The sequence below is a fragment of the Maylandia zebra genome, linkage group LG3, assembly GCF_041146795.1.
Source record: "Maylandia zebra isolate NMK-2024a linkage group LG3, Mzebra_GT3a, whole genome shotgun sequence".
NCBI lineage: Eukaryota > Metazoa > Chordata > Actinopteri > Cichliformes > Cichlidae > Maylandia > Maylandia zebra.
The window spans coordinates 19,556,703-19,580,039 of record NC_135169.1 but is presented as its reverse complement, the minus strand read 5'-3'; the positions used below and the strand labels follow the sequence as shown (position 1 = coordinate 19,580,039).

Here is a 23,337-nt window from a genome sequence, read left to right as displayed (position 1 = left end):
GTCCGTTTACAGCATCCTGCCATGCGATTGCATTTGTCTCTAACCATGAAGAACCTTCACGTTAACTTTTATAAGTGGAAAAGTGTTAGTGTTCGTCCTCCAGCTTCACTGTTTATGTTATGCTAACATAGCTGTGTCGCTAGCGATCACGTAGCACATCATTATATACCAGCTAGCCCAACTTCAGTAACCCTACAAACGTCACTGCTGTTTAGTTTCCTGTCTTCATTTATGTTGGAAGTGATAGCAGAGCTGTACGTTTGATTTTTTTCAGAAATCTCTCAGTCAGAACATGCAATATCATGCTTAGGTAACTAGCGAAACTAGCGAGCTAACTTCCACTAGCTTCCTGCTAACTTCTAACTCCGTTAAATGTAATAACTTTTGTTTTCATGGATGCCTGGAAGTTAAACTTTATAGTTACACCTGGTAAAGCAGCAATGCTGATCGTTTTATTAAAGATGAAAGAATTTAGACAGTTTTTAACTCTAAGTGATGCTGCAGTGTTGTTTGACCTGAAGAATACGGAGTTTAGGACCCAGATTACTCCCAGATTTAAGAGCATCTTAGTCCGACAAATATGACAATAACAACGGCCGCTTACATGTTCTGCAAAAAAATGTGCTTTGTTGTGTATCTGACGGACAAACACCAAACCAGTTCCACATCACGGAAGTTGCACCATTTTTACAAACCAATTCTGGTTCATCTGTTTCACTCAACAATCGGCCATGTGCGTATGAAAACAAAGGCACTGCGCATGCGCGTTTTACTCCCATTCTATCGCGATATTTCATTTTCCTATCGTTGCCTAACATTATACCGGTATTACCGTGAACGGTATAATATGGCCCAGCCCTAGTAGTGATGGCAGTATACTGTGTATATTTATACTGGCAGTATGGAAAATGATCATTTGGAAATGCTTAAAATGGAAATGATCATTTACTGTGAGGTGAGGTGTGGTTGGGGTGTGGACAGTGGTTGTGCTTTTGTAACGTTGAGGTATGGACAGCTACACACTGAGCCTCAGTCCTGCCTGTTCACATTTTATTCTGTAAAAACTAAATTTTCACTGCTTTTATGACCTTTTTAGTGGGGAGAACATAGCTAGGATTTAATGATTTAACAAATCTTTTGAATCCTTTGTCCTCCACAATGCTAAATGGCTGGGAGTCCTCAATCACCATGCTAACCAGGTCTTCATCTATTTGAGATTGTTCTCCTGAGGAAAGACAATAAAGACAAAGCACAAATATAAATATCACACACGTAACTTATTACAGCTGTATAATATTGTTATATCATTTAGTAACATTACAGCATGCTATATTATCATGGCATTTGATGGCTCACCTGGTCTTGCTCCACAATCGCTGTTCCCCTTATTCTCATGCAAAGCTCTGTAGTGCCTAAGCATGGATGAGGTGTTGTTGTTATATCCCAGCTCCCTGGCACAGAGCAAACACTTCACCTTGTACAAAAGTCAAGACAGCTTAACATAAATTGTATTGCACCATCAGTATTATGAAAATACATCTTCTGTAGAAATTTACATACCTTGTTGGGAGGAATAAGATCAAAATGTTCCCACACAGGGGAGGACATCCTCCTCTTCTTAGCTGGCTCCATTCTCTCCTGACTTTCTCTCCTCACTCTCATAAACCTCCAAACTGTCTCCAAACTCTCACTAACCGCAACTCTCCATCAAACACCCACATTTTGAATGAAGTCTGAGGGGTTTATATCGCTGTCATATCTCGCGGCAAAGTTCGAACCACTTCATGAACCAGTCACGTGTGTTACGTTTCGGTGTTGTCAGTGTTTTGCTTTTGCGGGACTGTTATGTGTTTCCTGTTTTACGTTGAAGGTCTGTTGTATCTCAGTGTGCAGTTCACCCTTTTTTGTCTCGTCAGGTCTAATTTGCCCCAGCTGTGTTTCCCTCCTGTGGTCCATTCCCTGATTGCTCCTTCTATGTATATAAGCCTTGTGTTTCAGTTTGTCATGGTCGCGATCTCTCCCCCCCGGTTGTAAATAGTTTGGTGTTTGGTGATGTAAATGTCCTGTTTTGCTTTAATGTAAATAGTTGTCGGTACTTTCGTTTTTGGGATTTTTGGTGGAGTACCTTAGTGGGTTTTTTTTGTTTGTTTTCCTGTGTTGCTAGTTGCCGGTTGCCTAGGCCGGGGTGTAACACGTGCTACAGCCGGGCAGCGAGGCGTTGGACGTCATCATTTTCAGCTCCTCCCATAACTGAAGCAAGGCATCGCGGACGCCCCCTCCATTACTCGACACAAGCTTCGAAGCCTCGATACAGAACATCACTGCACTTGTTGTTATGTCCCGGCTCAGCTCGTCTTCTTACACTTTTCCACTCTGGACTTTAATCTTGTGCTCGGCTTTCTTAATCGCACCTGTTCAAGGTAAACCGATGTTTTACTTAAACTCTGCTTTCAGCTTAAAGCTAACTTTAGTGGGTACTATGACTGTCGTGTCTGCAAGGAGTGGGTGAAATAATCGCTGGTTTGTCACAGCAGGTTGGTCCAGAGTTAAACTATTCTCAGCTATGCTGCAAAATATTACTGACGCTTTTAACTTCTAATAGCAGCCCATGCACTTTGAGTGGAAGAAGACTGTCACGATTTATGATGTTAATACATATTACAGTAGCTAAATCATAAACATTATTAATGACCAATAAATGACTGCGGGTAAAAAGTCATATACTGTTAGTCAACCCCTAAAACAAGACTATAAAATGTGATGTACTTCCAGAGTTCAGTCAGCTACAGTCACTATCATTGCTTACAATAGTGATATTACACACATAAAATATAGCTACAGTATAACATGGATAGATAGGATTTAGTGAGCTGCAGTCTATACTCCCATGATATCCCAATATCATGTAATAGAGATTTCAGACACATACTTTTATTACCGTAAGGAAATAAATCTGCAAACATAAAATCTGCTCAGAATTATTTCTGGACAACAGCTGATGTTTTAAAACTTACATTCTTCTTTCCTCAGTCTGAGGATCTTTGTTCAAAAGCAATAATAATGACAGATGTGTCTTGTACTGTAGTTTGTGTGTCGACAAAGTTGTGAAAACCCCGATCTTCCACACAGACAAAGGCTGCAGGTGATTTGCAGTTATTTCAATGTGAACTGCTCTGGCTGCTGAGAGGCCAAGAATTCATCTATGAACTATTTATGCAAATTATAGTATAGAATGTGAAGTTATACTGTTGGCTGCTGTTGTATCTCAGAATGGTTTTAACCTTATTGTAATCTGTACTGATCTGATGCCATGCATCAGCTCACCTGTGTTTGTAGTGTGCTGAAGAACAAATGCTTTTACAAGCTGATCAGACCGGAGCATCTGGTTTGACTCACTGCCATACTGCCTCTGTCTCAGCTCCAGCAAACTCTCATAATCTTGAACAAGCTGAACTATAAATTATTGATGCATGCCTCAGTCTTCACTGCTGTTTTGGTGCTTGTAACTTTTCTGTCCTAGAGATAAATACCTATACAGACGTCACTGGATTCAACTGAATTCCAACCATTTGTTTAAGCTTTTCCCACTAATGTGCTGTTTATCAGAGATGAAGACGTCAGCTGCTCCTGCAAACACAGTTGGTAAAATCTTCACTGCTGGAAAACCGTGATGATGTTTCCATGTAACAGAGGTTCAGTCAGTTTTACACAGAATTTCATTTAGAAAAGAAAAACTTAGTTTTTTTTTAAATCCAGCAACATTTGATTTTTGTCTGATTTTGCCAGATTTGACCACACTTTCCTGTTCAGAATAAATAAAAACAGATTTATGATGGTTTGTGGGGATTTCTAAAGCATGTTCCTGTAAATTATCTCTGCATGCTGCTCACTGTGTTGTATTTTTCTGATTTCAGTTTAGTTTTCAATCGTTTTAGAGATTTTTAGGTGTTGCTCAGGATTCCCCTCACTCTTGAACTTGGTAGATTTCTGTTGGTTGTTGGTGTTGTTGCTCGCAGCCACCAGCTAACATTAGTAGTTGGTCAGTATCGTAGCGGCTGACATGCTGCTGAACATGCAGCATGTCTGTGTGTTGAGACGTAACAGTTATATTTTTGTCTGCAGCCTGAATGTGAAAATGAAGAAGATCTGGATCCCCACAGATTGTTAAGAAGATGACATCATGGATTTCATGCCTTTCCTTGTGGTCCCACTGTGGACTTCAATTCTTCACTTGGATTTTGTTAAAGGTAAATAACGTTTCTATTACGTTCTAGTTCATTGGTATAGCACAGACTCTGTGTTTACCTTATTTACTGTATTTCCATGAATGTTAGCACACATTTCAATAAACCACTGCATCCATTTCACATTTTCCTACAAAGAATTGAAAGCAATGAAATGCAGCTCAATGCTTCCACAGCTTTGTATTCACAAGCTGCACGGTTTATTTCGCGGACCAAATTTAATGCTGGGATATTTTAATTTAGTCCTTGCTACTGTCATGCTTAACATAAGCATTCCTACCAGGTCATGAGTATTTGGTCTTATTTGGAACAAGTTCTGAATGTTGTGGGACAAAGATTTATTTGCTGCTTTGTACATTGTGCAGTTCTGACGTCAACCAAGTCTTTAAATTTAAGAATATTACATTTAAGGAAAAGTGGATTTGCTGGTTCTCTTGAAGTGGTTTTACTTATTATCCTTATTGCTCTTCTTTGCAGAATGTATGTGTTTCCCCACATGTACACAATATATAATTCAAGGAAGTCTAATGGGACAATACTGTGTGTGTGTGTGTGTATATGTGTGTATATGTGTATATATATATATAGATATATAGATATATAGATATATAGATATAGATAGATATATAGATATAGATAGATATATATAGATATATATATATCTATATATATCTATCTATAGATCAGCCAGTAGATGGCAGCATCTTGTTAAATCTACCTGCATGAGTTTACAGTATGATAATAATAGCTGAACTGTCTGTACAGTTGTTGTATTGTTTGAGTTTAGTATCAGGTAATTATGATGACAAATAAGAACCAGTTTCCTTATCTGCATGAACTTGGCCACCAAAACCACTTCAGGTGTTTGATGCATAATAACTTCGACATTTTTAATCACTTGTTGTGCTGCTATTTTTAAATGTGTGTGTTTTTGTTTTGTTTGTTTTTTGTGAAGATTGCACAAAGACAAAATATCAAATGTTTGTAGATGTTTATAGTGACGTTTATGCTGGAAACAAGGCAGTAACAGGCTCTGTGCTGCACTGGGTCCGCTCTGATCACATCTGAGGGCAACATTAATTTTTTTTCACATTGCGTGACTTGATTTTATATATTCAGATGTAACTAACCATATAAATGTGATGTTGATGATTTTTTCATGTGAGCTGGTGATGATATAATGTATGTTTCTTTTTATCTGTGTCAGAGGTTGTGTGTGGAGGCGTGGAAGAGATGACCCAAACGCTGGACTCACGGTGCAGAAATGAAGAGGATTTATTGGAGGGTGAGTGAACAAAGCAGGACAGATGGAGTGACTGGCTGGCTGAAAGACTGGAAGAATGGCTGGCTGACTAACTGAACATGCAGACGGAGGGACGACATGAACATCAACATCAATGACACGACAGAGAACTGGTGAAACCGAGGAACTTAAATACACAGGTTGAATGATGACAATGATTGGAAACAGGTGAGTACAGGGCTGAACATAATCTGACTAATAACACGGGAGACAAGCTGACACGGGAAAAAACAGGAAGTGAGAACATTAATGTGGCGAACTAAACTGAACATGAACAAACTGAAATCACTGGGTCAACGACCCAGGAACCCTGACAATCTGTTTTAGCACATCATCTTAAATCCAACCTGCTTTTCATCATACATGTTGAAACAATGAGAATAAGACAAATTAATCTTTAAATGTTTATTTCTGTAGAACACAACACGACTAAATAGAGTTTAGAAAAATCCACAAAGCAAACAGAGATGTTAAAACAGATGTTAAAATAGACACAGGTTATTGCAGCGGCCACAACAGCTGCAGCGTCACTGTCTCTGAGAACTGAAGGCAGTGGAGCTGCTTTATGGCAGAAATGTGTTAAACAACGAAGCATGACACAAACAATATAAACGGACATGACTCAATATCTGTGCCACTTACATCAATATATACAGATATCCATTGATCTTTGATTACTTAACTATACACCTTTCCAAAACTGTTTGTTTATAAAATCTATAATTATACACAATAAGCACATAAATATTTAATGCCCCACTTCATCCCTTGTTTATTTTAAATACAGCTCAGCTCATCCCTGAACTCATAACTGTCATGTGACAGCTGCGTGCAAGCAAGATAGGACCCAAAGTGCAGACTTATAGAGGAGGAAGGTAAATTCAAACTTAGATTTACTGCAAACACAACCAAAAAACCTAAACTGAAAACTGCAAAAACCAAACAGGCTGACAGGCAGATGACACAGCATGGTAAGATGGTAGATCGCAACACAGACAGAGGAAAACACAGGGCTCAAATACACAGAGGGAGCAATCCGTGAATGAGAGACAGGAGGGAAACACAGCTGGGGCAAATCAGGGCTAACAAGACAGGGGAAGCAAAACCTGATACATTAACATGAGACAGACTTCAAAGTAAAACAGGAAACGTAACACAGATGCGGACTTGATAAGGGGATTCACAGCAACTAAGGAACACCTGTTGGGAAGAGTGTGAGTGAATGAGTGTACAGTAGACCAGCAAACTGCCCACAGTGTATGCCAGCTTTGCCCCAGTGTGAGAGCTGGATTAGCCCTTAAAAATATTGCTTAAGAATCTGTTTTTTTTTTTATTTAGTCCATGTAAATAATTGCATATTCATCTGGACACAAACTGTCAACCTGCAAAACAGATTGTCAAAAATTAGTCTAGTTTTACCAAATACAATATATAACTGTTTCATCTACTTTCAAAAGCACTTCATCAACAGCTTTTTACAAATAAAGTTATTTTCCTGAAAGTTTTACACATTGCAAAGTCAGCCAAGTTGGAAAGGCTTGGAACGGAAAAAAGCCATTAAAGCAATACTGTCGCATTTGCTCTTCATGGATGACATCACTGTCGGAGCCAGAATGCAACACAACTGGTTTTCAACCTGCGGTTAGAGAGTCTTTCAGAAGGAGTGAATAAACTTTGGCAGGTGATATCAATCTGGATTCCTCGCTGGGAGTGTCAGCCGCAGTAACTGCATAGTTTTATTAACAGCTTTTTATAACTCAGAGTGGTAATAAGTCATTCCTTCAACTTTGCAACCATAGGGCACTGCGTGCTTCATGTAACTGAAGGAAGGGTGAATGGAAAAATGCACTGAAACATTCCTGATAAAAATCTGCTGCCATCCACCAGGACGATGAAGATGAAACCAGAGTGGATGCTTCAGCAGGACGATGATCCCAAATAGGATTTGAAGACAGTTTGTGTGGAAGAATGGGCCAAAATCACACCCAAGTAATGCACCCACTAGTTTCTCTATAGAGGAGCAGGTTAAATACTTTTCTTAAACTCTTTTATGTTTTACGTCTATGTTTTAATTTCTTTGCATGTTTGGATTGGAATGGTTGTTACTGACATCTGGTTAGAATTTCATGTCAGTAGAACCTTTAGAAATATATTTACTTACAAACTTGGTGTTCAATGCTTATTTTACCTGCTGTATAAATGTAAACTATTTCAAGATCTCTTTTTTGGAAGTAGCTCCACTGTGGTCTGTACTGCTTCAATGACAGCAGATTAAATGTGGAAAAAACAGGCAATAAATAACACCTTCATCTCTTAATCAGCTGTTTGTGAATGGATGCGTCTGTGTTTATTTAATGTGTGTGTGCTCAGAGTTCTGTGGAAGTAAAAACTACTTTAACATCTTTCCATCTTTTTTCTTTTTTTCCTTGTCATCATTAAGACTTTCTGCAGCTTCACTTTAGCTTTGATTGCTCCACTTCCAGTGTATTTCAAACAACTGGATGGGGTGGGTACAGTATACTCTGCGGTGGGGTTGGGTGGGCTGCCCCAAGTTCTGTGGGACTTGGTGGTGTTGCTATACTGTGGGCCTGGGTCTGGATGGGACTGGGCCCCCTGGGGGAGATGGCCCCAGGGAGGGGCTGCCTGGCACCTTCCTTCCCTCCCCATCCCCGACTGCCTCCCTCTTCCCACTCCACCACACCCACCCACACATGCAGGGCCTTGGGGTGCAGGTGTGTCACCAGGGTGCAGGGGAGGCATTCTGGCTGCCTGTGCCTCAATTTTATTTCACAAACTAGACATCCACATTACTCACACTCTCATAACACATACATATAGGACCTTGGGGGTGGGCACGTATGCATTCAACCTCACCTCTCAGTTTTAAATGCATGTAGACATTGAGGGTTGTCGGGAGTTTGAAAAACTACAGTGCATTTAAAACCCACTCATGTGTAGTGTCGCTGTGTGTTGTTCTACAACGCATTTAAAATCCATGTTTTAGTAGCAATAGTTGCCTTGTGATGTAATTCACCTGCAGTGACAAGTGTCGGGCTTGTTTACGTTACCTCAGCAGACAATTGAATCTATCTTTATCCTTGTCTTATCTGCACACAGTCTAACAGTCCAAACTCGCAACTGTTTAAAGCCCAAACTGGCTAAACTGGTCTTGCAGCAGCTCACAGATCAGTTTATCAAGAGAAAAGTGCATCTTTGAGTTTGTGAATCAGCCGACTGCAGGTGTGTAATTTCCTATTTTTATTTCCACATGACATCTTTATAAGCTTTTAAGCAGTCTGTTATCACTGCTTTCGCAGCTTTTGTGTGTTGCTGTACTAACAGCAGTGCGTGGAATCCTTTTTCGTTGTCCAGTATCTATTCTAGTCAACTTTTTTTACTTCATTAATGTTCAATAGTAAAAACACATAAATGGAAATGAGCAAACAACCAAAAAAGAAAAACTGGCATGTAAATGTGAATGAATTATTGTGTCCATTGCAGATGCAAATAATAAGATATTAATTCATTTTGTCCGCTCAGTCGTTACAGTCTCATAGAGAGAGGCGTCACAGACAAAACGATCAAAGAAGAGACTACAAGCACTGTTTCCATAGCAAACTGAAACCTTGACTTCAGCAGACTCCTTCAGCTTAAAAGCTCTTTAGAAAGTTTCTGTGTAGAAACTGATTGGATCTTATTATGACATATGTACCTGTATACACTAGACATGTAATCATAGTTACCTTCATAAATTGTGTGTAATCATATACACTCGTATATACCGTATTTCCCGGACTACAAAGCGCACCTGAATATTAGCCGCACAAGCTAAAATCAGGGGAAAATCCTGTTTTGTACATGCATTAGCCGCACCTGACTAAAAGCCGCAGGTGTTTCAATGTTGACTTATCATATGTAAGAGAATATGCACAAAGGGAATTGTCAGGAAAGAGATGGCTGTTTGGAGACACACCCCTTTTATTAATATTTTGAAAAACAAGTTATGGGTACATATTTGCACATGTAGTACATAACAGTAACCTACAGCACACCAGAAAATAGATTCGGCCTACCTTTTAGGCTCAGGTGCAGTGACACGGCTTTAACAAGAAGAAAAGTCAGTCATTCACCATCTTTCTCTTCTTCCTGCGCTCTAAAACCACCAAAGTCCTCTTCTCCAATGTCGGAAACGAACAGGCTCAGGATGGCTTCGTCATCCACTCTCCGCTTCTCTCCTTCGTTGTCACTTTCAAAACCAAAGAAATCCTCGTTGTCAGTGTCAGAGTCGAACACCCTCTGAAGGGCCGTGGCGGTGTCCTCCTCTTCATCATGCAGCAGTCCAGCCCTTCAAAATCCGTTGGTGATCGTGGATGTTTTCGCACTTTTCCACGCTGTCAGAATCCACCGGTGGAGTTGGGCATAACTTGCTTTTCGCAAGTTTTTCGCCGCTCGTCATCCACGACTCCCGCTGAATGCGTAGCGCTACTTTGAAGTTTGTTTTTCGCGCTACTTCGTACGGCACTACGTTGCCTGGCGGACGGACATGTGACTAACATACCACTCTTGAACCCCGATCCTTCCGCCAGGCAACGTAGTGCCGTACAACAGCGGAACAAACAAAACAAATCGTCTTATGATATGACAAAAATCATGGAAAATCCATAGAAAAGCCGCACCTGACTAAAAGCCGCAGGGTTCAAAGCTTGTGCAAAAAGTAGCGGCTTATAGCCCGACAATTACGGTACTATGCATGCTCACAATGAAGTGTTTATATATGGAGTCACTGTGTTAAGCATTTAACCTGCATGTTCAAATCACATGACCCATATATTTAGGTCATATATATCTCCCAGTATGTTACAAAAAATTTGTGCCACTTGTTGTATGACCAAATGTTGATTAATACTAGAGATGGACCGATCCGATATTACGTATCGGTATCGGTCCGATACTGACCTAAATTACTGGATCGGATATCGGAGAAAAATAAAAAATTTAATCCGATCCATTAAATATCACGAAAGCACCTCACAAAACTTGCAACACGCCGTAACTCACCTCAGAACGTTAGCACGTCGGAGCAGTATGCATCAGGTGATAGAGCGGCTGTGGCATGCGGGACCTGTCGGTGGTCTGGATAGCATGTGGAGCTTCGCTAGCAACCCGGCATTTCATCTCCGACAAAGTTATCCCCGAGAGAAGTAAAGCAAGTGTGTAAGTCCATCTCTGAATGTTTGTAAAGCATTCCTGCGTTAAGCTTACCAAACGATATATGGAGCGACTGCTTCTTCTGGCTGCTACTTCAATCATGAAACTGCTTAACGATCAGCTGATCGGCTTTTCTGTCGCGAGTCCGTCTCTCTGGTTTGTTTTTGGCCCACTTTGCACCAGAAAGAGGAAACCATCGGCTGAACAACAGCAGCACGTTTAAGCTTGATCAGCTGTTGTTAGAATTTATTTATTATTACTTTCTACTCGAGGATCTTTTTCTACGTAGCTGACGGCTGGTAACTGTGCAGGGGCGGATCTAGCAAAGTTTAGCCAGGGGGGCCGATAGGGCATTAACAGGGAAAAGGGGGCACAAAGACATACTTTTCTTTCTTATTCTCATTTAAAATGTCTAGCTTTTAATAAATAATTATCTGACACCCAAAGTTTTAATTTGATGTAAAATGAATAGAAGTCCATTACTGTATATAGTGACTATTAAGTCTAATATATATACCCTAGTAAGCTATAGTACTTTTTCCTTTGGGAAGGTACCATCTGTGCAGTCTGCAATTTTGTTGAAGAAAGATGTTGAATCTATTTAATATTTCTTGAAAAATAATTGATTTCTGTGCATTTTTTTTCACACTGCATCAAATTAAGGTTGATTACGTTGATTAAGCATCATGAGGTGGAGCGTGAGGGGTGGTTCCCTATTTTTTATTTATTTATTTTTGTTGTTGCTGGGAGTTGGAACCCTATTAGTTAGGCTGCTTAATATTTACGCTAAGTACTCTTTAAAATACCAGAATAGGGAGGATGGTGTAGGTTTAAGTTTATTAGATTGATCAGTATTGCTGAACTATGAAATATTTTTTTTTTGCATATAGGTATAACAGAATAGCTTTAGTGTAGTTGTTGTTTTAAACTTGAGTATGAACTTATACAAAATGCAGCAAGATATTTAAAAAAAAAACAGTTTTGTTGATTAAAAAACATTATATCGGATTCATATCGGTATCGGCAGATATCCAAATTTATGATATCGGTATCTGTATCGGACATAAAAAAGTGGTATCGTGCCATCTCTAATTAATACTGCTTAAAAATGTAACCCTTTATGACCTACTGTCACTAGTCCAACAAATGGTTAATTCAACTTGGTACTGCTAAGGTATGTGCATATGACCCTTCTTGGCATGCAGCTGCATCTACAGTAACTGTACAGTAGAAGCACGCAGTGGTTCGAGATGGCTGTGCAGCAGAAGCAGGCAGCGGGGTTTGACTGGACTGCTTCATGGCGTGGGCCGCTCTTTAGTTGGCTGTACAACAGAGGCATGCCGTTGTTTGGATGGCTGCCAAGCAAGGGCCTGCAACCTTCTCAAGTAGCTATAGGGAAAAACATAAGCCCCTTGAACACCTATAAGAAAAAAAAACAACCCTTACTCAGCATGGATAGCAGCTTATGTCCAGCATGCGTGCCCAAGGAAAGTGTTAGATGGATTAACTGCCTTTCTGTAGACTTTCAGACTCACTTTGGCCATGAAACTGTCAAACGGGCCAAATGCAGTGATGGATGAGAGATTGTTCTGCAAGAAGTTATGGTGTCATTTTGTCATGTATATCATAAGTGGAAGATGAAGAGGGAAAAAAAGAGGATGAAATGATACAGGAGGGTGATCCCTGTTCCTATATAAGATGAGTCTGATATGCATTGTCTCTCTCTCTCTTCTTTCTGCTGCTTCTTTCCTGTCTGTCTTTTGTGTGTGTTTGTGCTTTAAGGCTCGACACCCTGGGGTTGCTTCGCTTTTTGGTTGCTTGCTTTCTATGTGTTATTTCCGCTTTTAAATGTACTGTTCTGCTGTTCGTATGATGATGTTTACTAAACTCTGTTCTAAGAATTCTGCTCTTTTCCAGAGGATCATTTTGAGTGATTTGATTGTAATTGGATCTGAAAAGTTGGACCTCCACAGCGTTGGTGGGATAAGGTTATCATATTGGCTTCAAAATTTGCGACCTGACAAAACCGACAAAAATATTAACTCGCTCAGTGAAACAGGAACTGAATGAGAGCAGAAAAACAAGAGGGCAGACTTTTGAGCTCATGTTTAAGGGTTCATATGTTTGTAATGCAGCCTTCTGTTTGCACTGCTTATCCTGTGAGTGTTTATACGGCTGTTTTGTTGTAACTTGTTGTAAATGTCTGGTTCTGTCAAACTGTCATCAACTCACTGACAGCAGCAGTTTCAGCTTTGACAGTCATATTTTAATTTAAGTTCCTGCTTCTAGTTTCAACAATGTCAATTCTTTCCCCTCACTTTATCCTGCCTATCTGCCTCTGTATGTTTGAGTCTTCCTCTTGGTGAACTCTAACATAAACACAGGTTGTGTTATTTATTAAGTAGAGTCATTAAAATGTGCTGGATACAATGGTCTAATGGCATTGATTTAAATTTGTAGATATTTTTGAGCAGGAGTGGTTCTGTTTGGGTGTTGCTGTGAATTTGGAGTGAAAAAACAAACAGAAGATTTCAAAATTAACTGGAATGACATCTGACTTGATTAAGCTAAAAATAATACAAATGATGGACGGATACCTATGAGGGGCCGTACAAGCCAAAATTCATTCTTTCACTCTCACACACATATACTTTATACTTGCATTCCTACATTTTGTTCTCATTTACATGCATTCAATATGCATTTAATCTCACAAATAATATATGTATGTAAGAAGAGAATGCATACATGCCTGAAGAAAATATATGTATGCAAGAGAATAATGTATGTGAATGAAAGAGTGTAGTGGAAACGGAAGCAGTTTAATGAAAACGGAAGAAGAAAAGCTGAATTTGAGTGAACAAAATTCATTGCTGCGTGCAAAAAATATGTGATGTGTTGATGAATCGAGCAGGTATTTGAAGTTTACACAGCGTCATTATCGCATGAAAATATCTTAAAAGTTTATTTTGTGACCCAGAAAGAGTAATATTTCAAACTCCGCCACTCTGTGTTCCTCCACCACTGCCTCGTTTGAGTTTTGGACGAAATGGATTCTGGGATATTGCATTTCGTCATTTCGAGCTGATTGGAGACCAAAACAGGTAATCAGATAGTTTTGCATCCAAGTCTGTGGTTGGCTGGTTTTGTGGCAAAAGTTGAAGTTTCTTCTCCCCCCCTCCATGCTCTCAGACACTTGAAAGTGACCCGCGTGTGCTTCTCAGCCAATCACAGCGGTACAGACACCCAGCCTTCCGTTTCCACTATACTCTTTCATTCACATACATTATTCTCTTGCATACATATATTTTCTTCAGGCATGTATGCATTCTCTTCTTATATACATATATTATTTGTGAGATTAAATACATATTGCATGCATGTAAATGAGAGCAAAATGTAGGAATGTATAAATGAAAATGCATGTATGTTAGAGTGCAAATGTGTAAATATGTAGATTAAAATACATGTATAAGAGAGCACAAAATTGCAATGTGTGTGTTAAATATGTGTAAACATGAGAATAAAAATATCTAAATATTTAAATTTTAATAAAACTATGTGAGAGTGAAAGTATATGTGTGTGAAAGAAGAATGTATGTGTGTGAGAGAGAAAGAATGAAATTTGGCTTGTACGGCCCCTCATAGGTACCTCTGACATAGATAAACTTCTACAAAAAATACAACTATGAATAGTTGCAATGTCATGTAGGTAATTTGCAGTAATAAATCTGTCTGGCTTTTTTTATTTGACCTCATCACAGTTTAAGGTGCCAAACTTGCCATTGTTTTAACCCCACCTGACCAGTTTATTCAAACAAAAGTGCAAATTTGTGAGATTTTGATGAAGTTTGAATGTATCCCAACTGCAGATTCCTTGAGTTCGTAGATCAGCTGACTGTAGGTGTGTAATGTCACATTTTGTTTCCACCAGACATCTGTGACCTTCTAGCACTCACCTCAACATCTCAAAAGTACTGTTTCAGTAAGAATCCCGGATCATAGTTTTGCCACTTTTGTTCATTTCTTCATTAGTCACAGATGATTTTCTTACAACATGTACCAGTTTTCTTCCTTTACTTAAGACTGAACAGGGGTAACAGGGGGAGAGAAGCTGCAGAGAGGCATGTAAGACTGCAACTCAGCCTCCTGGTCCCAAATCTGGATAGTCATATTTTGGGGGGTTTAATAAATTTGTCCATGTTTCTAGAAATGAGAGCTGCTCCATCCAAAGTGGGATGGATGCCGTCTCTCCTAACAAGACCAGGTTTACTCCAGAAGGTTTGCCAATAGGGCTTTGGAGTTGACGTCACACATCTATGAAGCCCACATCGTTTCTGGGACACCACTCAGACAGACAGCAATTTAAGGAGAACATGTGACTAAACATGTCGCTCCTGGTCTGATTGGGGAGGGGACCAGAGAAAACTACAGAGTCCGACATTGTTTTGGCAAAGTTGCACACCGATTCAATATTGATTTTAGTGACCTCCGATTGGCGTAGCCAGGTGTCATTACTGCCAACGTGAATTATGATTTTACTGAATTTACGTTAAATAAATAACGTAAATTCAGTAATAAAATAAAATAAATAAAAACACTATTTCATGTCTGTCAAACCCTGTCATCTTTGGCATTTTTCATAGGATCAACCAAGGGAATGTTGACAAATGATGTATTTTGACAGTCTGCTAGTAACAAAGCAACTAAAGAAACATATTAAAATTGGTTCTTCACTCAGAAAAATAAAGGTGCCAACTGGAACCAAAAGTGGTTCTTTAGACTGATGCCATAAAACAAGTGGTTCCCAAACTTTTTTTGCTAGCTCCCCCTTTGTTTTACAAGAAAAATGTTCGTGCCCCCCCCCTCCTGCGCGTGCACGCGCACAAACACATCCTCCAACCACACACACCCTTATTTTGCTCCATTGCGGTTTATTTCACACCTCAAACATTTAGTAAACAATTAAGCAAATACAAGTAATCTGCAATAAATTACAGGTAATAATGAAATAAACTACTAACTCTTTTATGCTGCGTTCACACCTACGCAGGTGTTTTTGAAAACGCAGCTGTTTCGTCCTCACGTAAACGGCGTTTCGAGTCACAGAAAACGGAGATTTATTAAATCTCTTTTTTTGCGTTTACTTGTGGACGAGGAATACAGAGTTGGTCACGCAACGTCAAAGGTATGTGCCTTTTTTTCACGTCATGCTGTGCGCCACGTTATTGTTTACATGAGATGAATTGCAGATAGAGACAAAATACTGTAAATCTGACTATCTTTGGTTTTACACGCTTATATATACACATGCAGTTACTGTCCCTCCATTAACAAAGGCAGAGGCGTCACGGTGTGATTAGTTGTTTTTTTTTCCTGTGTAATAATATTCAACATTGCAATCAAATCAAAAAATGCCTCTGTGTGCAAAATGGGTCGAAAAACATAAATGACTGTGAGATACTGTTAGTCTGGGATTTAGACAGGGGGAACAAATCATGGCAGGATCAGCCTGATCTTATTTGTATCCCACTGTGACTTTACTGTATAAAGCGCTAACATCTCCAAAATGTCAGGAGTAGTTAGTCATTACAACGAGTGTTTGAACTAAAAATCAAGAATGTGGGATTCTGTTTGTCCGTGATTTGAAGAGCCCAGCGAAAACCAATTCTGCAGGGGAGACCTACCTCGGCACTTGTGCAGGTGAAACCAAAGGGCAGACATGCTTCACCATATTTTCTAGTCTTTGGCTTAGAATGAAGTTGGTTTGGAAACATATTCAGCCATGCTTCATCTCCTGCTTTGCGTTTCTGTGGCCGCCCCGTGCAAGCAGTGTCCTGGATGATTGAGAATGCATCGAGACACATAGCCATTTATTATTGGTTTATTGTAATTTTCGCAGGTGAACTACAAGGTCGTCGAGACCATTCCCCACACCAGAAACATAAACTACAGTCTTTTTATACTGCAGACACTTTACTCACTTACAGTTGTTTATTCACCTTTCAGTCACTTTAATTGTAAAACTGTGTAATTTGAGCATATACTGTATATTCTGTGTATTTATTATCTCACTCTTATTGCCTGTTTATGTCATGTCCTTATCTTCAACGCCATGCTGCTCTGTTGTATGTTAATTGCCCCTTGGGGATAAATAAAGTCTTTGTGATTCTGATTCTGATCCTGACTTCCATCCAATTGTAATTCAATCTAATTGTTTTTCTCCCTCCTCTTCCTCATTTTGTTGGAGCTGTGAACAGAATTAGTGTGAATCTGAATTAATTTGTGCAAACAAGAAAAATCTACAGCTTTTCAGTCAGAGGTGGTCTTGTGATTTAAGCGGGGTAGAGTAGATTTATGTGTTGATGCTTCCTGCTTCAGCTCTACGACTGGCTGCTGAGTGATATTTACACCCTGGCTGGATTACAAACTTTAACCACGTGCTGAACTTTGGCCCAGCGTTGATGCGACTTGTTAGTATAATGAACTCTAAGCTAAAAATAGAACAAAATCCTCTAAAAATAACTATGACAACGTCATCTTCAGGTGCTCATTTTAACATTCTTATATTAACAGGATTTCAACATTCACGTCAATCATTCACATAGATATAACTTACCACGTCCTGGTATCTTTCCGTTGTATAGTTCTTGGTGCAAAGGTTATCACGTCATCCAAATCAGTTGGTTGTTTTCTGAACAGACCCAATTCAACGCGTCTTTATAAACACCGGATCTTTATGATAATGTGGCGATACTAAGCTAAAAATCACAAGTATTTATTTGCCTTAAATTTGCCACTTTATTGTCAAAATTGTGTATTTTATTCTCGCAATTTTACCTTCCAGGCTTTGCCGCTGATTGTTTTCTACCTTCAGTGGTAGATCTAATAGTGTAAACTATTAGATCAAGGCGCATAGAGACCACTTTGATTTTGTTGTGTAATGTTCATTAACAATGAACAAAATTATAAACATTTACAAAGATATCAAAGCGAATTTCTAGATGTTGAGCCCACAGCCTCAAACTGGAGCTGTGGGACTTCATAAACTGGACCAACAAGAAGAAAATGATTTAAAATTAAGAAGAGAGCAGGTATTTTTGCGGTTACAAGTATTTCCAAACAGTTTTTCTGAAGAGTATTACGCACGTGGCATGGCGCGTTGTGACGTGTATAAAAGAGCCATCTGAGAGCCGCTCAGCAATCGCTTCGAAGAAAAGAGACCGAGTCGCTCTGTCAGTCTCTGCACCTGTTACTATGTGCGGGTACAGCTCGCTCTGTAGGGAGTCTTCTTGCACCTTTCTACTCGTGACTTTAATCCTGTGATCTGCCTTCATCTTAATCACACCTGTTCAAGGTAAACCGACCTTTTACTTCAACTCTAAGCTCAGCTTAAGGCTAAAACTTTGACTCTTAAATGCCGTAAAAATCTGCAACACGTTCTCACTCCCAACTCGTCAAACGTGTGACGCATGGTCAGGCTCCCTCTGCTGCACTTATGGACGCGCAGGGTACCCCTCTCGCGTCGGGAATTGACGTGAAGGGTCCTCCGATTGAAGAGATTGCCGGGAAGTGCCTGTTGTCGGTATATTTAGACATTTTCCAAATCACATTGTAGTGACGTATACAGAACACAATAAATTATATAATGTAAACAACTACCTGAAAAACAGGTAGAACGATACTTTTGTATGGTTTATTGCATTTACGGAGGGAGTGATGTATGCTGGGTAATGGCACAGCTAGCTACTGGGTGACTTTATTCACCCGCTTCGGCTGTTATCAGTCCATACATTAGCGTTATTAGCACAAACCAGTCCCATAGATATGGGCCATCTCCTGCTAGATTGTTCAGAAGGTTGTTCTCATCCATCCAGATGGAGGATCACTAACAGGAGCGTGGAAGACTCCAGAATCCACTCTGGCTGGAATCCGGTGGATATGCAGTGTGTACAGGTAAGACCATTTAAACGGACAGCATTTATAGAATGACTATTAAAAGGCAGCGAGTGTCAGTAATGTTAATGTGGTTATGTTAGTAATACACCGAGTGCTAATATAACAGCTTTAAGATGCATTTGTAGATGTTATTACGTGTTTTACCGTCTTTATGGTGCTAGCTTAAAGTTACGGTGTAAACGTTAGCTTATATTGGAGGAAAGCTGTTACTGGTTAAACGATGTTAGCACAGAAATATTAGCTTCTGTCATGACTGATGAAGTTACTAGTTAATAAAGTTTTCAGTAAAGTGTTTAATCGCAGCCACAGATTGACAGCAAATATCTCGGTTAGCTTCAGTGCATCTATAATAAATATGTGCAAGTTTCAGTGCTTCGTTTAAACTGTATGATACTTATACTGACCCAGGGTCAGTGTAAAATACAATCCTAGCTGTGTGAACAAAGCCTGGCTCCTTTAATCCTGCATGACAAACCTCAGGATGCAGGTTATTATTACTCTTTCCTGCTGGCACACCTGTCACACCTGAGAGTCAGCTAGAAACTTACAGTGACGTGGACATCATGCAAAGACTGCCAGACTCTGTAATACTGCAAATGATCAGTGACTCAGGTTAACACTAAACTTTAAACGGCACCTCTGTGTCTCTGTGTGCTGAACATCTAGGATTGAGTCAGGCTGCATTGACTGTGGGACTTTAATGTGTTAAAAGCAGGTTGAAGACGGCTCAGAAACATTTGAAGATTAAAATTTAGCATTATGGCTGCTGGTGGTTTGTAAAGCCTCTACTCAGCTGTATTTTTGTTACTAATTTATGTTTGTTGTTGTTTAACACAGATTTCAGAAGAGCAAATATGCTTAATAGTTTAACTAGATTTCATTTGTCAGTGTGGGACTGCTGAGTCACCTGAAGAACTCATTTCATTCATTCTCCACATGATGTTCATTTACAGAAATGTTTCACAGGAACTGATTCCTCCCAAAGGTTGAACTAGTGTGTTTCCATAGATTACCTCTGTATGAATGTACTTCTTAAATGAAGGCAAGTGTTTGTCCTGTTTTGTTCCTCAGGTACAGTACGTGATATCAAGGGCAGGCGGTCAACACTGGGGGTAGACAAGAAGCAGACGTACATCCAAAAGGGAGCTGCAGTGAGGTCAGAGGTCAGAATCTGAAACAGCTCAGGTTTATATTTTAGAGGTTATAAAAAATCAAAATGTATTTATAAAGAAACCTTTAAATAATAGTCATAATTATGATTATTATAAGAAATATCAAACATTTAAGTGGATTTTCTGTTACACATATTGTGTTAGCCCTGCAATAAACTGGCAGCCTGTCTTTGTCCTGTATCAGCTGGGATAGGCTTCATCCTCCCGCAACCCTGAATTGGATACATTGTATTCCAATTATGTAATCTGATCATTTACAAACTCAAGGTTTATAATCAAAATGTAAGTAATAATTATAAAATGGGAAAGCAGAAATAAGTGTGACATAAATATAAATGTGTGAGCTGACATAGAGGACAGCTACATGTAGTCTGAAAAACCTTTGTTGTCAAGTTTGCTGGTATATCAGCACGAGACATTCTTACATAGAAGAGACATTAAAGTCTCTGACTCAGTGAAGCATTATTGGTCCCGTCTGTTTGGATAAATATAGTAAGTTGATGTATGTCCATTTATTGACACATTTTCTTAAGTGCTTATCCAGCTCAGGATCACAGTGGAGCTGCAGCTGGATATGTTCACTAAATAAACCTTACAAAAGTCAACAATAAACCTGCATCCATGTACGTTGTTGTCCACAGGATGAGAAAATCAAACTGGAAGACTGTGGAACATGTTAATAAATGTTTGTGTGTTTATGCCTGTGTCTTTCACAGGAGGCGCTGGAAGGTTTCCCTAATAGTTCCTGGTGAATCAAAGCAGAACCATAAAGGTTGCTGGACTGCATGATGGCCTTACCCCTGAGCAGTCATCCTGTTACAGGAGGAACCAGTTAGAAGCTGTTTTCAAAGTAGCTGAGCAGATTTCATCTCAAGTAAGCAATTAAGTGTTTGTTCGTTTGTTCTGCCACTTAAAGAGCATTTAAGGACGTCTTTCGAGTGTCCAGTTGAATTAATTCTACTGGCTCTCATGGTCATTTGTGATTATAGACATATTTTTCATGTTCATCCAGCTATTTAGTAAATTCTATCTATTTAGTAATATCCGTCAGCTATAAAATGTAATATAAATATAAAAATATCTAAATATCTGCTGTCCTTTATGTTTTAATGATGTAAGTCTGTTTACATTAGCATTCCTCACATATCAATGAGATGCTGTACAGTACAATCCTGCTGACACAGCAGAGGGATAACGACGGCTATTCAACATCGTTACACGACACATTCGAGCTGCATGATGCAGACAAAGTAACTAAATCATCTTTTTTGTGGTTTATTGTCTTCAAACCAGCAGACAAAGCTGATGGCAGAAGATGTCGGAGAAGAACTTCAGGCCGTGGACTGAAAAGGTATTTTTTTCTTGTTATCAAAAGACATTTGGAGTGGCAGCTTCTACAACTGGTTGTGCTAAAGTAAAGCTTACAGTCTAAGAAACCACAGTGTTGATATTCAGCACAAAGAGAAAAGCTCACTTGTTTGAATTTATTTACAATCATAGTTTTATAAATTCTGACTGTAAACAGCTTTTACAGCTTTGATATTGTTTGACACTCGATATCAGGTGATGGGTTTAATTTAAAGGTTTCTGTGTCCCAATGAGCCATTCACACTGATCAGTGTCAGTTTAACTGTAACACATTCATTATTTAGATTCAACAAAGAAATAACTGAATGTAAAAAAATGGCAGCCCTCAGGCAGGTTTATAGAGATATATGCATGCATTATGAAATTTATGTATCCCAGATAATTGTTATACATCTAGTCATGGCAGACCTACCTCTTCCTCCCAAGTTAACTGCAACCCAAAAGAACTAGTGGGGCTATTTACACACTCACAACCAGTGTGGGGTAAAAAGAGCCACCAAAAAGCTGTCAGCCACAGATGTGCTAGAAGAGTTAGAAACTCTACTTATGGAGAAACTTTCTAAGTCTAACAGGGGACAGGTACTCCTGCCCAAATAACATGATATAACCCCACATACAGCCCAGCCATAAAGTGAACCAAGTCATTTAGTTAAAGACAGCATGGGACCAAATGCATGTAACCAGCCTGCACCCACCTGACATTTCTTCCTCCTGAATTAAATGAATGAATGGATGAAAGTTAAATGACTACAAACCTAAAGCCACTAGTTCCCACACTGGAGCTCCCTGACACTGTGTGTTAACCGTATTTAGCTTGTATCAACAGTTGTAACAGGCTAAGCCACCTGAGACACTGCATTGAATTTGTTCCTGTCTTAATGATTTCAGCTGACTGGTTTCAGCTCAGATGTTCTGCTTTTTCCTTTCAGTAGATCAAAGCAGCTCGTGCTCCTTCTGCTTCCAATTTAGAAGAAGAAGAAGAAGAAGGCGAAGGCTTCAGCGAAGTGGCGTTCATGGTCTCAGTGAACAGTCATGGTCACACACTGCATGTGGTTTTAAAAGCAACATGTCTGTTCACCACAACAATGGAGATGTGTAATATTAGTGCAGCTATGGTTTGTTTTTGAACATCAGTTCTGTTTTCTACTTTGATCACTTAGACCAAAAAAGTGTTGTTTTCAGATTCTTTCTTTTAAATCTATAAACCACCTGTTCATTTTTTTATTACAATTAGTTTCACATGAATGTTAGTGTTTCCTTTATGATCTTTTAATGCTTACACTACACTGTACACGTCTACATTAGAGACATTTCTGTTGACTCAGAGTTGTGAAATGTTCTTTTGTTTGATGCACAATATGAAGTTCATAGTTTTCTTACAAATAAAACTCTAATGACAAACATGAACAGCTGTGCTTATTTCTGAGACATGAGTTTTTGAGTGTGTTCATATTTAGACAGTGTGCATCTGTCTGCTGAAACTGTAATGGTGAACCTGAGGTGATGGTCAACAGAAGGCAAATATAAAACAATATTGAAGTAATGTCTTTACCCTCTGCAGCGTGTGGACGCTGTGCACACAATCACCTTATTCACTGTAGTAAACGTGCACCGCTAGCTCACGTGACTGACTGTCTCCATGGTTACATCGTATATTATTAGCTATGCAAACAGCTTCCAAAGATACCGCCATAGCTCTCTGCAGCTGTAACACTTAAACACTTTGCAAATCATTTCATGTTTTTGATAGTTATGAAGACAGAATATGTTTTTAAGGTCATGCTAGGCGGTTGCTGTGGTGGTTGCTGTGGACTTGGCTGGACCGCGTCCGATTCCTGTTATTAGCTGTCCGCCGCAGGAAGGCTGCGTTCCATTTACAAGTAGTGACAGTCTGCCGCAACTCGAACTCAAACCCCGCTTTGTTCTTTAATTATAGGCCTTTTATAGCCGTTCATGACACGCACACACACACATAAAGCACTTTGCCTCACCATGAGAATGCAACTTTACCTAACCTAACCTTAAAGTATCTGATATAGGATAGAAAAATGAAGCAACCAGAGATTTAATGATGAAGACTCTG

The 23,337-nt window shown here is 39.4% G+C and overlaps 1 protein-coding gene and 1 long non-coding RNA gene across 3 annotated transcripts in view; both read left to right on the top strand.

The window, feature by feature from the left end:
• Positions 1–2,736: 2,736 nt before the first annotated feature.
• Positions 2,737–23,337, top strand: part of LOC106676523 (butyrophilin-like protein 2) — a 95,224-nt gene continuing 74,623 nt past the window's right edge. The window contains exons 1-2 of the mRNA XM_076882149.1: positions 2,737–4,247; positions 5,452–5,529. The gene's annotated coding sequence lies outside the window, so the exon portion shown is untranslated. The remainder of the gene's footprint in view (positions 4,248–5,451; positions 5,530–23,337) is intronic.
• On the top strand, positions 18,198–22,655 carry LOC143415157 (uncharacterized). Of its 2 annotated transcripts, none has more exons than XR_013095785.1 (5): positions 18,198–18,711; positions 19,786–19,877; positions 20,603–20,760; positions 21,183–21,237; positions 22,184–22,655. It is a non-coding gene; the product is annotated as an uncharacterized LOC143415157 (long non-coding RNA). The 2 variants fall into 2 exon arrangements; XR_013095783.1 differs by having other exon boundaries at positions 21,180–21,237.